Source organism: Anomaloglossus baeobatrachus, chromosome 5, assembly GCF_048569485.1.
Source record: "Anomaloglossus baeobatrachus isolate aAnoBae1 chromosome 5, aAnoBae1.hap1, whole genome shotgun sequence".
Classification (NCBI taxonomy): Eukaryota; Metazoa; Chordata; class Amphibia; order Anura; family Aromobatidae; genus Anomaloglossus; species Anomaloglossus baeobatrachus.
In genome coordinates this window covers 88,894,211-88,910,471 of record NC_134357.1, presented here as the reverse complement: position 1 = coordinate 88,910,471, position 16,261 = coordinate 88,894,211, and the positions used below count along the sequence as shown (strand labels likewise).

Genomic DNA, 16,261 nt, shown 5'->3' with positions numbered 1-16,261 from the left:
TTCAATGTTGATACAATACAGCAGAGCTTTGAGAGCTGCAGCAAATGTGTTTTTAAAGGGACTCGGTCAGGATGTTTTTGCTATGTAATCTGAATGCAACATGCTGTAAGAGTTAACACAAAGTTTACAGCTAGCTGTCTCTTATCTCAAAATGTGTTTTTATTTATCTGCAATGTTAGTTTAAGCTTATTATCTTTATCATTAGTGGGTCTCAGCACAGCTTGTCAGTTCTAGTCCAACTCCACCCCCTTCTGTGATTAGCAGCTTCTGTCTATGGAAATGTACACTGAAATCCTGGTGTGGGCAGGGGTAGCTCCCAGAGCTCTGCTACATACAAAAAAAATTAAATCTTTCACTGTGTCAGAACGTCTGCAGCCAGTAATCTATGTGACACATCATTAGATTTAGAATCTATTTGCCTACATTATGTTGTTCTTAGATGAGGTAGCAAAAATCTGCTGACAGACTCCCTTTAAGAACACAAAGTTCAGCTTTACTGTCCACTTGAGGTCAGTGTCCTGCCCATAGCCTGGAACATCCTTTGCATGATGAGAAAAAATGTGGACTCTCTGGATTAAGACATCGGATTGTAGATATCAAGGTATAATCTTATTCAGCCTTATATGACCTACAGTTTAGGAGGGCTGATCCTACTGACAGATTGCCTTTAATCTGTCCCCTAGAGTGAATTGTTCAGTAGTGATGTTCTTTATGTACTGTATGGACACATTATTTGGATTGGGCATTCTATAGCTCTATCATTGATCTATACAGTATATTTATTTGAAATTGGTTTCAGATGTTTGGCCACTTTGTTAATAGCTATGTTACTACACTGGCATCAGATCTTCTCATTTTATGTTGCTTCTGAACAAGGTTTTCAGGTGAAACCCCTAAGTCAACAATGTGATATCAGCCAGAGTCTGAGCCCCAAAAATTGCACTGATCAGCAAAATGATGAGATCACTTCTCTTCGAGATGTCTGCTTGTGGATCTACAAGTTAAGAGCTTAGGAAGCATTTATTGCAGAACATGTATTTTCTCTGGTGAACCTATGATTACGTATGTGTAGCACCCGGTTCCAGACCCATCACGGCATCCCTACATGCCCCAGCTCCAATGCCCAGGTGGGGGCGACCTTCCCCTCATCTTTCTTTCGGCTCCATGTGCTCCTCCCTGTCCCAAGCTGTGCCACGGCCTGCTCCTGCTTCCAGGCCACATGCAGGCCTCCTGGGAGTGCCCATAGGGTGCGTGCGTGGCCACGCCTCCTTTCTTAAAGGGCCGCCGTCATCCCATTAGCCATAAGTGATTCTAGAGGTCATCTTACCCTGAAAGGTATTTGAGACCACCTCCCCTTAGTGGAGGCGCTTGAGCAACATTACCTACTAGTTAGTGCGTTGCTAGTTCTCAGGTCCCATTACTCTACTGTGTCTAGTTCTGAGAACTGTGCCCTAGTACCAGTCTCGTCTTCCTAACCTGTGTCTCATCTTAGAGCCTGCTCTCTACCATCACCTCTGTGCTGCCACGTCTGAGCCACCACCTCCGTGCTACTATGTCTGAGCCACCATCACCATGCTGCCAAGTCCAAAAGACCATCTCCATGCTGCCACATCTGATCACACCAGCACCAGACATTAAGAGACTTTACCAGTCCAGAAGAGCTGACCTCCACTGGTCCCTGGCAGTCATGCATTTAGACCCCTTGTTGCTGTGCCAGACAATCCCTGTATAGGGGTTCTCTACTGGTTAGCTACCCCAGAGGAGTTCAGTGTATGGCCCAGTGGGTCCACTCCAGGATGCTCGCTGCCCCTCAGCGACCATAACAGAATGTTAGACTCCTTGCCTGATTCTCCTCTCCCTTACTATCTCAAATAACTTACTTAAGAATTGCTATTCTGCATACAGCTGCCTCTACAAGACTCACACAGGCAAGAAGCAGGAGGCAAAGGGAGAACGTCAGAGTCAGACATATCATTGGTGCAACCAGGGGCCCAAGAGGAAAGGGGACCCATTTCTACCTCTAAAACAGGTGGACTTGTGCATTATGATGATATATTTGACAACAAATGGCCCATGTATATCATTGCACAGGGGCCCTTTTCTATTTGTGTCTGCCAGTGGAGAACGGTAGAAATGTAAGATCAGTGGAAATATGGGTTTTCTTTGTAGTCTGTAGCCATGGACTAGTGCGTAGTTGTCTGCATAGGTGCTGCATACACAAAACTGTAAGATAGGCTACTAGAATAGGTAGGCTACTTGTAAAAGTGCTTATTTTTACTATATCAGAAAAAAAATTATATTAAATGTACACATGGTAAGCATTTTATGACTGTTTGCCAACGCTGTGTAGATTTTGGGTGAGGCTTTAATGATGGGTGCAGCCTAAAGCAGCTGTTATTCGGAGCCTTTAGGTAGATGAAAATTTAGTCTTGCTGCAGAGGTTTGGTTACATTGAAAAGTCGCAATAATGTTAATTAGTCAAAAAAGGATTAAGGTCATATTTTTATAATGTTACCTGTCATAATCATAGCCAATTAGGAAAATATCTGTGACAGAGTGAGGATTTCACAATCCTATTTGATAACAGACATCATCTCTTGGTGCATGATTATTCTGTAGTCTCAATGTTCTATGATATCCTGAATTGCTCTGTAATGGACATTTACAGCTTCCAATTGAAAATGAATATATAAACCAATCTATGGATAAATACTTACGACTTATTGATATAAAGAAATTACTGAAAGCCTTTAAGAGCCCTTATATTGTAACCACAATAGTGAATCACAGTCTTCCTTAGAAATGTGATTACTCAACACTAGAGCCAACAGTGAAGAAAAACTAATAGTGTTAAGCATTTTTTTTTTTAATAAGAATATAACGTATCCTTAGATAGGTGCTTACCGTTGGTTCATATTGCTCAATACTTCCGTGTAGAAGCCTGGAGTACTTTATATACAAGGCATTGTCAGCACGACTCAGACAAATAACGACATGAGTCTATAGATATAAATAAACCAGTGGAGCCATATTTTCTTTTCATAAGCCCCCAAAATGCCCAAAAGCAGGGGTGGATTAAGGGCCCTGGGCAGTTCTTTGATAGGTCACGTGATTAACACACAGGGGCTCTGTTACACATCTTTTGATGCAAAATGAGAGACACAGCAGCATTCATAGCCCCCTATATATAGCATAGGACCTCACATAGTCCCCTATATACTGTATTAGCTGTAGTTCTCGGTGTTGCCGGGGATAGTAACTGTTGTGAATGTCATCCGAGTGGGTGCTGGTATGGCGGTCCCTCTCGTGGCCAGGAATGGTAATGAAGCTGAAGTCTGAATCTGTGACCCAGACAGGTGTTGGAGTTATTTGGGAGTCCAGGAAATCCTATTGCAAATCAGCCTAGTGGATTTATGAGAGCATTTTCTGCCTGGCGGCTGCCAGTGATAATTCTTCCTGCCTGCTTCTGAAGATGTCTGGGAGTTTTTCCTTCAGTTTCTCCCATTTCTTTTGTGCCTAAATCTACTTCAGATAAGGTTGCTAGTTTCTGTGTTAAATTGCTGAAATTGCACTTAAGGTTGTTTCTGCTTATTCCACTTGGTTCTGTGTTTGGTTTCTTGTATGTGAGAATCTGTCTTTCTGCTTCTGTGAGCAGAGCAGTTCCTCCAGCAAAAAAGGGAGTTTGCTCCCTGTTCATGTTTGGATTATTTGCACTTGAATATTATTTGTTCTGTGATTTTGTTCCTTAACATTATATCTGCAGTTCTGTCTAAAGTGTCTAGCAGAAGAGTACCTGATATAGTGGGGGAGAGTCCGTGTGGTCTCAGTATTTTTTATTATCAGTCGATTGGTATTTTTTACAGGGATTTTTGCTGGCCGCAATCAGTTATCTGTCCTGTCTTGTCGTATCTAGTAAGTTGGGCCTCACCTTTGCTGATAGAAATTTTCTATCTGTGTATTGTGTTTTCTTACATCCCCGTTGTTGCATGTTGGAGGCTTGCTATTTCTTTGGGGACTGCTCCGAGGCAAGTTAGGATTTCTCATTTCTATCTTTGAGGTGTAGCAAGTTTCTCAAGCAGTGACGAGGTGTCTAGGTGTGTTAAGAACATCCCACTGCTACTTCTAGTGTTGTCTGATAGGGGATTTCGGTCAGCTCAGTTTCCAACTATTCTTGTGGTTTTGCTTTTTCCTTATTAATGGGACTTTTCATGATCGTCCACAGTTACCACCTAAATGACTGATGATGATAAATATAATCCACCTGTGTGTAACCAAGTCTGCGTAAAAATGTACCTGCTTTGTGATAGTCTCAGTGTTCTGTTTAAAGTGCAGAGAGCATCATGAAGACCAAACAACACAACCGGCAGGTCCGTGATACTGTTGTGGAGAAGTTTAAAGCCGCATTTGGTTACAAAAAGATTTCCAAAACTTTAAACATCCCAAGAAGCTCTGTGCAAGCAATCATATTGAAATGGAAGGAGTATCATATCACTGCAAATCTATCAAGACCTGGCCGTCCCTCAAAACGTTCATCTCAAACAAGGAGAAGACTTATCAGAGATGCAGCCAAGAGGCCCATGATCACTCTGGATGAACTGCAGAGATCTACAGCTGAGGTGGGAGAGTCTGTCCATAGGACAACAATCAGTCATACACTACACAAATCTGGCCTTTATAGAAGAGTGGCAAGAAGAAAGCCATTTCTCAAAGATATCCATAAAAAGTGTTGTTTAAAGTTTGCCACAAGCCACCTGGGAGACACACCAAACATGTGGAAGAAGGTGCTTTGGTCAGATGAAATCAAAATCAAACTTTTTGGGCACAATGCCAAATGATATGTTTGGCGTAAAAGCAACTCAGCCCATCACTCTGAACACACCATCCCCACTGTAAAACATGGTGGTAGCAGCATCATGGTTTGGGCCTGCTTTTCTTCAGCAGGGACAGGGAAGATGGTTCAAATTGATGGGAAGATGGATGGAGCCAAATACAGGACCATTCTTGAAGAAAACCTGTTGGAGTCTGCAAAACATCTGAGACTGAGACAGAGATTTGACTTCCAACAAGACAATGATCCCAAACATAAAGCAAAATATACAATGGAATGGTTCACAACTAAACATATCCAGGTGTTAGAATGGCCAAGTCAAAGTCCAGATCTGAATCCAATCGAGAATCTGTGGAAAGAGCTGAAAACTGCTGTTCACAAACGCTCTCCATCCAACCTCACTCAGCTCCAGCTGTTTGCAAAGGAAGAATGGGCAAGAATTTGAGTCTCTCGATGTGCAAAACTGATAGACACATACCGCAAGCGACTTGCAGCTGTAATCACAGCAAAAGGTGGTGCCACAAAGTATTAACTTAAAGGGGACTAATAATATTGCACGCCCCAATTTTCAGTTATTTATTTTTTTAAAAAGTTTAAAATAAGCAATACATTTCGTTCAACTTCACAATTGTGTCCCACTTGTTGTTGATTCTTCACCATAAAATTTAAATTTTTATCTTTATGTTTGAAGCCTGAAATGTGGGAAAATGTTGAAAAATTCAAAGGGCCCGAATACTTTCACAAGGCACTGTATATTGTGTTTTCACTTTGCTTTTTTGTTGTTCACGTGTCATTATTTCTGACTTGATAGCAGTAATTCCATACGTAGACATGACATTAAGCAGTCATGTTATGTTTTAAATATTAATTGTAGACTAAAGATCATTGTACATTGGCTGATATCAGCGTTTTTAAAAAAAACCATTCCCAATCGTTGGCCTTTAGGAGGGATCAACTGACAAACAAGTGAATGCTCATTTATCTAGTGATTATTTAGGATAACTATCCAAGGATGCTGGTGGGATCATAGTTTACCCACAGTCTGAGATTTTTGGACTCCTGGGTCAAAAAGATGCAGGGTTTATGTAAACTCCCTGCAAAAGTGGGTCTTTTGAGTAGATCGGGATCATTACACTAAGGGGCACGCAGAGCCCATTTTGCTGGCACGCGTGCTGTCGCCTGATCCTGCCGCTTTGATCTGCTGGTGCAGTCGCGCAGATCAAAGCTGTGTTGGAGCAGAGGAGACATTTCTCCTCACTCTGACAATCCTCCTCCCCCAGGCTGTAGGTGTGTTGCCTAGGAGACGGAGGAGCGTCAGCGAGCGGCGCCGGCGTAATGAGGTCTTCTGGCCGCGTGGGAACTGAGGACTCAGTGGCGCACAGCGGTGGAGCGTGTCCAGGGAGGTGAGTTGTGTGTTGCTTTTTTTTTATAACTCGTGTGCGGCTGTGCCAAGGTGGGGATGGGGGGGCCAGTGCCAGCATGGGGAGAACATACATGCCAGCATGGGGTGGGGGAGAACACACATGCCAGCATGGGGTGGGGGAGAAACACACATGCCAGCATGGGATGGGGGAGAAACACACATGCCAGCATGGGATGGGGGAGAAACACACATGCCAGCATGGGGTGGGGGAGAAACACACATGCCAGCATGGGGTGGGGGAGAAACACACATGCCAGCATGAGGTGGGGGAGAACACACATGCCAGCATGGGGTGGGGGAGGGGGAACACACATGCCAGCATGGGGTGGGGGAGAACACACATGCCAGTATGGGGGGGGGGAACGCACATGCCAGCATTGTTGGGGAAACACGCATGCCAGTATGGGGGGGGAATGCACATGCCAGCATGGGGGGGGAAACACACATGCCAGTATGGGGGGGGGGGGGGACACGCACATGCCAGCATGGGGGGGAAACGCGCATGCCAGTATGGGGGGGAAACATGCATGCCAGCATGGGGACACACACAGACATGCCAGCATGGGGTGGATGACATGCATGCCAGGATGGGGAACAATGCATGCCAGGATGGGGAAAACATACATGCCAAGATGGAGGACACATACATGCTAGGATGGAGGAAACATGCATGCCAAGATGGAGGAAACATGCATGCCAGGATGGGGAAAACATACATGCCAAGATGGAGGAAACATGCATGCCAGGATGGAGGAAACATGCATGCCAGGATGGGAAAAACATACATGCCAGGATGGGGAAACATACATGCCAGGATGGGAAAAACATACATGCCAAGATGGAGGAAACATGCATGCCAAGATGGAGGACACATGCATGCCACGATGGAGGAAACATACATGCCAGGATGGAGGAAACATGCATGCCAGGATGGAGGAAACATGCATGCCAGGATGGGAAAAACATACATGCCAAGATGGAGGAAACATGCATGCCAGGATGGGGAAAACATACATGCCAAGATGGAGGAAACATGCATGCCACGATGGAGGAAACATACATGCCAGGATGGAGGAAACATACATGCCAGGATGGAGGAAACATACATGCCAGGATGGAGGAAACATACATTCCAGGATGGAGGAAACATGCATGCCAGGATGGAGGAAACATGCATGCCAGGATGGGGAAAACATGCATGGCAGGATAGAGGAAACATGCATGGCAGGATGGAGGAAACATGCATGCCAAGATGGGGAAACATGCATGGCAGGATAGAGGAAACATGCATGCGAGGATGGGGAAAACATACATGCCAGGATGGGGAAACATGCATGCCAAGATGGAGGAAACATGGATGCCAGGATGGAGGGAACATACATGCCAGGATGGAGGAAACATGTCACGATAGGGTACATTTACCAGGAAGGGGAACATTTACCAGGAAGGGGAACATTTAACAGGAAGGGGTACATGGTAGGAAGGGGGACATTTACCTGCATGGGGGTACATTTACCTGGATGGGGGTAAATTAACCAGGATTGGGAACATTTACCAGGATCGAGGACATTTACCAGGAATGGGGTACATGCCGGGATGGGGGAACATTTACAAGGATGGGCAATATGTCAGGATGGGGTACATTTACCAGCTTGGGGGAACATGCCAGAATAAGTTACATTTACCAGGATGGGGTACATTTACCAGGATTAGGTACATTTACCAGGATGGGGCCATGATGGGGACAAATATACCAGAATGTAGGAAATATATATCAGGATGGGGGACATGTTTACCAAGAAGTGGCCCAGGAAGGGGACATAACTACATAATGAAGAGGGAGGGGAGCAACTCCTACGTCTTTATGGGATTTCAAGATGTTCAGACTTTGAAATGTAGATGTGGATTACAGGGTGACATCTGATTACATTCCAGGCTAAAATCTCTGTCTAATATGCTGCAATTTTTTCCAGAAAGATCAACTGCTGTGTCTGGAAAGGGCTCAGCTTCAATCTGTGGTAAGCATGAGCGTGATACCCCCTGCTGAAGAGAAGACTGCAAAGGTAAGGTTACAATCAATTATTTACATGATAGGATTGGTTGGCACTTCGGAAAAAAAATTGGGATTAGGGCTACAGTTTGGGCACTCGGCCTGTAAAAGGTTCGCCATGACTGCACTAAGGTGTCAGGACATTTTTGCGAGGGACAAAGATGAAGTTGGGGTGGGGCTTACGCGACCCAAGAAATGTTGGTAGCTATTTTAACTTGGCCGCCAGACACAACATGTAAGGGAGATATGTATCCCAGAGCTGGATATCCTCAGTGATGTAAGCCCGAAAGCAAGCTCCAGCACGTATAGTACTGACAATGTTAATAGGGCATGGCAACGCTTCATTCAGAGAGATGGGTAAACCTGGCTGCTCACATATCCCCACCCCAGGGCGTGGTATGGTGAATACAAGGAAGCCCAGGTGTATCATTAGGTGTCTGTGTGTGGAGGTGAGTAGGCCTCCTGAAGTCTCAATGCCCTAAGAGTTGTATACTGAACTTTCACCTAAGTGCCGTTGTTTGGATTGTGTATCCTGTTTTCATGCACTGAAAGGCTGTTTATTTTTTATGTTGGCAGCATACTTTATAGAGTTTTATTAACCCCATAGCGACGGCCTAACGTCTCAAGACGTCGGAAAAACAGGGTACTTATTCTGTTCCGACGTCTTGAGACGTCAGGCCGGAAAAAGCTTGTAGCGCCCCCCAGTGACGAAAAATCTCGGGGGTTTCAGCTACCGGAGGTAGCTGAGACCCCCAAGATTATGAATCGGGGTGTTTTTTTTGGACCCCGTTAATGCGATCGCCGGTATACACCGTATACCGGCGACAACATTAAAAAAAAAAAAAATGGCCGGTAAAATTGATTTATTTCTCATCTGACGTGATCAAACATGTCAGATGAGAAATAAATATAATCCTCTAGTGCCCCCAAAGCCCCCGGTCCTGGAGAGTCCCCCCACCACCCCTACCACCCCTCCGGAAAATCCAAGATGGCGCCGACGCGCGCTGAAAACTGCCGCCGCCGTCGGCTCTGCATTCATTTCCCTCCGATCTGAAATGATCAAACATTTCAGATCGGAGGGAAATGTCCTCCCCCTGACCCCTCCTCCGGTACACCGGAGATCTCTGGTCCCCGGAGCCCCCTCCGGTTCTCCAGAGCCGCCTCCCCCCTCTCCCCTCCGGAGCGTGGAAAATGGCGGCCGCATTCATCCTACTCTTTCTGCCGCATGTGACACGTCACATGCGGCAGAAAGTTGTCCCCAGGTCCCCCCGTCACCCCCCGTCACCCCCCCCAGCCCCCGGTCATACGTTACCTGGCTGCTGGTGCTCCGGCCCCGCGATCACGCCGCCTCCTTCTCTTGAATGCTGGCGGCGCATGCGCAGACAGCGGCTGTCAGCTGGATCCCTGCAAGCAGGGACGCTGACGTCGCTGCTGCAGTAGGCTGCTCCACTGTGGACCGGGGGAGGGTGAGTGCAGTAATCTGCAGACACACTCCTCACATGGAGAGCCTGCTGTTTTAGAAAATGGGGGGTACGTTCTGTGAGCGTGCCCCTCATATTCTAGAATGAGGTTACTGCAGGTCACTCTGTCCTAGGTTGGACCGGGGCAGTGTGAGTGCAGTATTCTCAGATTACTGCACCCACACTGCTCATGGAGAGCTTGCTCTTCCAGAAAATGGGGGATACGTTCCCTGAACGTGCCCCCCATATTCTAGAAGATCCAGAGACGGCGTGGGACCTCAAAAATGGATTACAGCGACCGAAATTTATTTATTTACAATAAATTGGTAAAAGAGGAATGTTTCGGGGAGTTTTTTTTCAAATAAATTTTTTTTTTGTCTTTATTTTTTTCTATTTCTTGACTGGGTTAGTGATGTCGGGTATCTGTTCAGATGCCGTGACATCACTAACCCCAGGGCTTGATGCCAGGTGACATTACAGCTGGTATCAACCCCATATATTACCCCGTCTGCCACCGCACCAGGGCGCGGGATGAGCTGGAGCGAAGCGCCAGGATTGGCGCATCTAATGGATGCGCCACTTCTGGGGCGGCTGCGGCCTGCTATTTTTAGGCTGGGAAGAGTCCAATAACCATGGCTCTTCCCACCCTGAGAATACCAGACCCCAGCTGTCTGCTTCACCTTGGCTGGTGATCTAATTTGGGGGGACCCCACGTTTTTTTTTTTTTTTTTTTAAAAACGCCTGGGGAGCCCTCCAAATTGATCACCAGCCAAGGTGAAGCTGTCAGCTGTGGTTTGCAGGCTACAGCTGTCTGCTTTACCCTAGCTGGCTATCAAAAATAGGGGGGACCCCACGTCGTTTATTTTAATTATTAATTTTTTGGGGGGCTAAATACAAGGCTAGGCACCCTTTAGTGCCACATGAAAGGCACTAAAGGGCGCCAGCTTAGAATATGCAGGGGGTGGGACGTTATATTTGTTTGACATCTATCCATTCATCCATTGTAGCATTTTAGGCTGTGCGCCCACAATCGGGATTTGCAGCGTTTTGGGCGCAGAGTGTTTTCCCTGCGTCCATAACGCTGCATTGTGCAGTAGAAGCACAGTGGAAGGTGTAAGGATGCAATGTGGTAGATGGCCGGTATGTGTCACAGAGGGGGAAATCCTCTGTGATCTGAACCTGGAATGTTTCTCTGGGACTTGTAGTTCCATGAGGATTGTTGTACACATTCAGGGCTGGGTTCATGGGATGGTCAGAAGTGATGGGCGGGACTGACCATCCACATACCTCCCATACGTAGGTGTGTCTCATGGGATTTAATGGAGCTGTCGTTTGTCACATGATCTCTGTGTGCTGGTGGGAGCCATCTTGGTTGGAGCACATGTGCAGGAGATCCTGTGCATACAGAGCTAGTGAGGGCTCTGAAATGTCAGGGAGCTGCAGAATCCACTGAGGCTGTGAGGAATTGGAACGTGTCCATGGGCCGGGATGTTGAGCCCAGTGTGAGAGTCTCCCTGGACTGGATGGAGGCAGACTGACAGCCTGCAAACCTACTGGCAGGTAACACCCCAGAAAGGGGACTATACTGGCTGATGCCAGAGAATGAACTGTATGAACAATCAGCAGTTTAAACAGACAGTGAGACATTGTCCTGCGGGAAAGTGGCTGTGGCCCATTACACTGCGTGGTTTATGAGGATGTGAATAAATCACCGAGATTCTTTAAGTGACAAAGTGCTTGTGTGTGTCTTGATCCCGCTGCCAGACGTGTGCCCCAAGACGTTCAGGGCCCAGGTCGTCACATTATGGTGGAGAATGCGGGCATATGGCCTGGTTGCTAGGGGCAACGCAGCCTGGTTGCTAGGGGCAACACAGCCTGGTTGCTAAGGGCAACGGCCTAGGACATATTCTTGTGGATACGGACTGCTTGCTGTGGATCGGCGGGTCCACGAAAAAATTTTTTGAAGCGGTTTGCGGTGGATCGGCGGGTCCACGAAAATTGACGGCGCACTCAAGCAGCTTGCGGTGGATCGGCGGGTCCACGAAGTTCCGGGAAAGCTGAGCGACCATGAGTGGAGCCGCAAGCCTGGACGTTATGGAGGAGCTGTACCAGTTCCTTGTGTGTGGACAGCAGGAGCTGTCAGTGCGCAGAGATGTGGCAGCAGTGGACCAGTTTGTGAATTCCCTTCTGGGGCCAGTACGGGCACAGGGTACCCAGGGAGATAAAGGGGAACGGTGTGAACTGGGATCTAAGGACACTGCAAGGAAGCCACAGAAAGCCCATAAAGGGGTGGTTGCCCATAAAGGGGTGGAGTCCCATAAAGGGGTGGTTGCCCATAAGGGGGTGGAGTCCCATAAAGGGGTGGTTGCCCATAAGGGGGTGGAGTCCCATAAAGGGGTGGTTGCCCATAAGGGGATGGAGTCCCATAAAGGGGTGGATGCCCAAAAGGGGGAGGAGTCCCAGAAAGCGGTGGTCCCCCAAAATGGTGCAGAGCATCCCAAATCCAAGGGTGAAGTGGCGCAGATGGACTGTAGCCAGGGACAACAGTGTTCATGCCACAAGTGCCCGGTTTGCGGTATAGACCACCCATCCGACGAGAAGCCACGTCTGTGTTCCGTGGAAGTGGATGGGGAATCTGTAACAGGGGTCGTAGACTCAAGGAGCTTGGTGACCCTGGTGAGGGCCACTTCTGATGTCAACTTGATTCCTGGAAGGAAGATCCACGTCAGCTGCACCCACAATAATGAGACAGAATACCCAGTATCCAGCGTGGTCATAAAGACAGCCAGGGACAGTGGTTCTCATGATGTTGGTGTAGTCTCAGATTTACTGCACCCAATTATTATAGGTTGGGACTCTAAATTATTTGTGCACTTGTGGAAGCAGGGGGACGTATCCGGTTGCTTGTGTAAGAGCCAGAACAGCCCAAAGGAAACCCTACCACATTGGGAGGTGAAAAGGGGTCCTTGTTGTGGAGTTATGTGTGGTAAGGAGGAGATAGTACCTTCTAAAATTGACTGTCCTAAGTTAGGGGTGACCAAAGAAAATGGACGGACCCAACTTGGTGACATAGGGACTAAGGGAATAACCAATAGTGTGACCGTTAAAAACGGGGTAGCTCCAGAAAGGGAGGCAGATATCTGGTTAAGTGGGGACATGATAGTCCAGGACGCCAGGGGGAGTGACGATGACTCCAGAATGGACACTGACTCTTATAAAAGGACAAGAGAGTGCAGTGAGGTACAGACAATTGAGAAGGGTAAAACCTCCTCCAGACGCCGGAGACGTAATAAGCGCCAAAAGCTTGTGCAAGGTATCCCGTCTGAGGGTGCAGAGAAAGTGAAGTACCTGGTCGAGGAAAACATATTGCCAGTAGCAACTGCTAAGGTAGAGTCAGACAGCGATGTCCTACACAAGAAAGAGGTATCAGAAACTGAACTGACACATTGTAACGACAGACATCAGCAGGGTGAAATGTCAAAAAATGAGCCAACCAAAGCAGTAATGGTGGTGTCTCCTATAGATTCCAAGCATGAAGCAGAAGGTCTGTCGGACAAGAGCACTGTGGGAGGTGAAATCCTAGAGGGTAATACAGGACAAGGAATCCTGGAGAAAGTTGGTGAAGTACAAATCCATAGAGGTCATTGTGAGCAGACCGGTAAATTACCCAGTGTTGGGGTGATGAAGGGTGAAAACGGGGCCAAAGGTCTAAGAGGAACAGAGTACCACGCTGAAGGGTGTGACACCCTTGCAGAAAAAAAGAGGACTGAATGTGACACTGCAGAGACCCGCAAGGAAGTTGAAGGTAACGCAGTGAAGACCCAAGAGACAGCTGGTGCTGCAGAAGTGAAAAGAGTCTCTGATGAGGTGAAGTCTGGACCAGAGGTCTTATCAGGAACTGATAGCCTGAGTGACCTGCCTGGTAAGACCAAGATGGAAGACATAGAGATTGTCTTGGTTAAGAAGAGTAGCAAACCCAAAGGCTCTGAGGCTGGAGCTGAACCGGAAGAGTGTGTAACTCAAGAGGTGGAGCCGTGCATGAGAGAAAAAGATAGATGCAAGAGACCAAAGGAATGGTCTAATTTCCTTGAAGGTCACGAAACCGGTCCATTCTTTAAGTGCATGGTAGATGTGCCCGAAGACCTAAGAAAAGCCTGTGCCCATAAGTCGATGCATGAGACGTTTAAGAAGGCTGTAGGGGCCTGTGAAGTGTACTTTGCCCCAGAGACTTGTCGGTTGGTGGTGTGCTCTGCCAGTAATGTCACAAAGAAGCGGGTGGCTATCCTGAGTGACATGCACCTGCAGTGTCTTCGCACGAAATGGCTCATCTCGGCACAGATGGAAGAAGACACCAGACGCTTGGAGTGTATGAAGCAGCTCACTGCAGAATTTCAGGAAGTTGTGGTGGTGAAGAAATCATTAATTGGGCTCGCATTAAGAGCGCTGAAAAGTAACATTCAGCAAGCCAGGAAGGTTCCAGGTATTACAGCGATTGAATTAGAAGAGCACAGTGGAACATTCCAAATCTATGGGAAAACTGAAGAAGCAGTGAAAACAGCTCGAAGGCTGTTGGACTTTGTGGAAGAGGTCACACAAGTGCCCAGAGAACTTGTCAAGAAACTGATTGGCAGAAATGGAAGAGTCATGCAGGAGATGGTTGATACATCCGGTGTGACGAGAGTAAGACTTAAGGTTTATCATAAAGCCAGGTTACCCTGTGAAGTTGGTATGGTTCCATGTGTCATGGCGGGAACAAAGGAGTGTGTTGAAAACGTACGAGTTCTCCTAGAATACCGCCTGGGATACCTGGAAGAACTAAAGCAAATGGATCTTGAAAGACAGAAGATTGCAGAGACACTTTGTCAAGTGAGTTTGAGGTCACGACCGCTTTCGGGCCAGGGCCCAGAGAAGAAGTGTGGTCCACCTGATGAACGTGTTGCCTTCACTGGCAAGGGAAGTAGGTCCTGTAGGGAAAGGAGCCTAGGTCATAGAAGACCTACCTATAAATCAGGCTATGGCACAGACTCTGAAGGGTCCAAGCCCTCTAAAACAAAGTCTGAAAGAAAAGATGGAGGGAGTGACTGGTCCATAGCCAAAAGTGGTGGTGGGAAAAGGCGGAGATGGAAAGGTGACCTAAGACGTCATAAGAGAAGAGGCCATAGTAGATTGGCAAACAGAGAGTGTGCAGGGTCTAGTTGTGGGAGATCTCCTGTCGGCTCGGTTGTGAGGTACCTGGACAAGAGCCCCTCTAGTGGACTGGTTAGCGCAGAGTCAGGCCGCACGGTAGTTTTGACTGATGGGGTGTCTCACTACCACACTGACCGTTGGAGACAGTTATGGAACGATATGTCGGACCGGCGGACGTGTCTGAGAAGAGGGTTCACTGAGGAGGGTTTGGTGACAGTGGCGGATGGTCGGTCAGGAGCAGAAACTCCAAGTTTTCGTAGAGGGCCCATTCGACTGGTAGGGTATGGTTTCCCTAATGCCCTGTCTCAGGGTCACTGTAGGTTGTCGAGTGTTCCACCCTACAAGTTGGAACAGAGGGGGGGGATATGTAAGGATGCAATGTGGTAGATGGCCGGTATGTGTCACAGAGGGGGAAATCCTCTGTGATCTGAACCTGGAATGTTTCTCTGGGACTTGTAGTTCCATGAGGATTGTTGTACACATTCAGGGCTGGGTTCATGGGATGGTCAGAAGTGATGGGCGGGACTGACCATCCACATACCTCCCATACGTAGGTGTGTCTCATGGGATTTAATGGAGCTGTCGTTTGTCACATGATCTCTGTGTGCTGGTGGGAGCCATCTTGGTTGGAGCACATGTGCAGGAGATCCTGTGCATACAGAGCTAGTGAGGGCTCTGAAATGTCAGGGAGCTGCAGAATCCACTGAGGCTGTGAGGAATTGGAACGTGTCCATGGGCCGGGATGTTGAGCCCAGTGTGAGAGTCTCCCTGGACTGGATGGAGGCAGACTGACAGCCTGCAAACCTACTGGCAGGTAACACCCCAGAAAGGGGACTATACTGGCTGATGCCAGAGAATGAACTGTATGAACAATCAGCAGTTTAAACAGACAGTGAGACATTGTCCTGCGGGAAAGTGGCTGTGGCCCATTACACTGCGTGGTTTATGAGGATGTGAATAAATCACCGAGATTCTTTAAGTGACAAAGTGCTTGTGTGTGTCTTGATCCCGCTGCCAGACGTGTGCCCCAAGACGTTCAGGGCCCAGGTCATCACAAAGGATTTTTAGAAATCCCATGCCCAATGTGCTTGCCCAATGTACTTCTCTTCTCCGCAGCATAAACCGACCTGTGGCGGCAGCTTCCCGAGCCTCAGCATGTCAATTTATGCTGCGGAGATGAGTGTTCTCTGCAGGTAGCATAGAGCTCCACAGCGGCCTGAACCCAAATCGTGGGCATGGGCAGCTGCGTTCTCCCGTGGACAACACTCACATCTCTGCAGGAGGCTGACACTGTGTACTAGACGCCGTGTCGC

The 16,261-nt window shown here is 47.6% G+C and overlaps 1 protein-coding gene and 1 pseudogene across 1 annotated transcript in view; one reads left to right on the top strand and one right to left on the bottom strand.

The window, feature by feature from the left end:
* Positions 1-16,261, bottom strand: part of ANK3 (ankyrin 3) — a 1,059,766-nt gene that overhangs the window by 994,682 nt on the left and 48,823 nt on the right. The gene's annotated exons all lie outside the window — the stretch shown is intronic.
* The window catches only part of LOC142310509 (RNA-binding protein FXR1 pseudogene), a 31,822-nt pseudogene continuing 29,360 nt past the window's right edge, over positions 13,800-16,261 (top strand).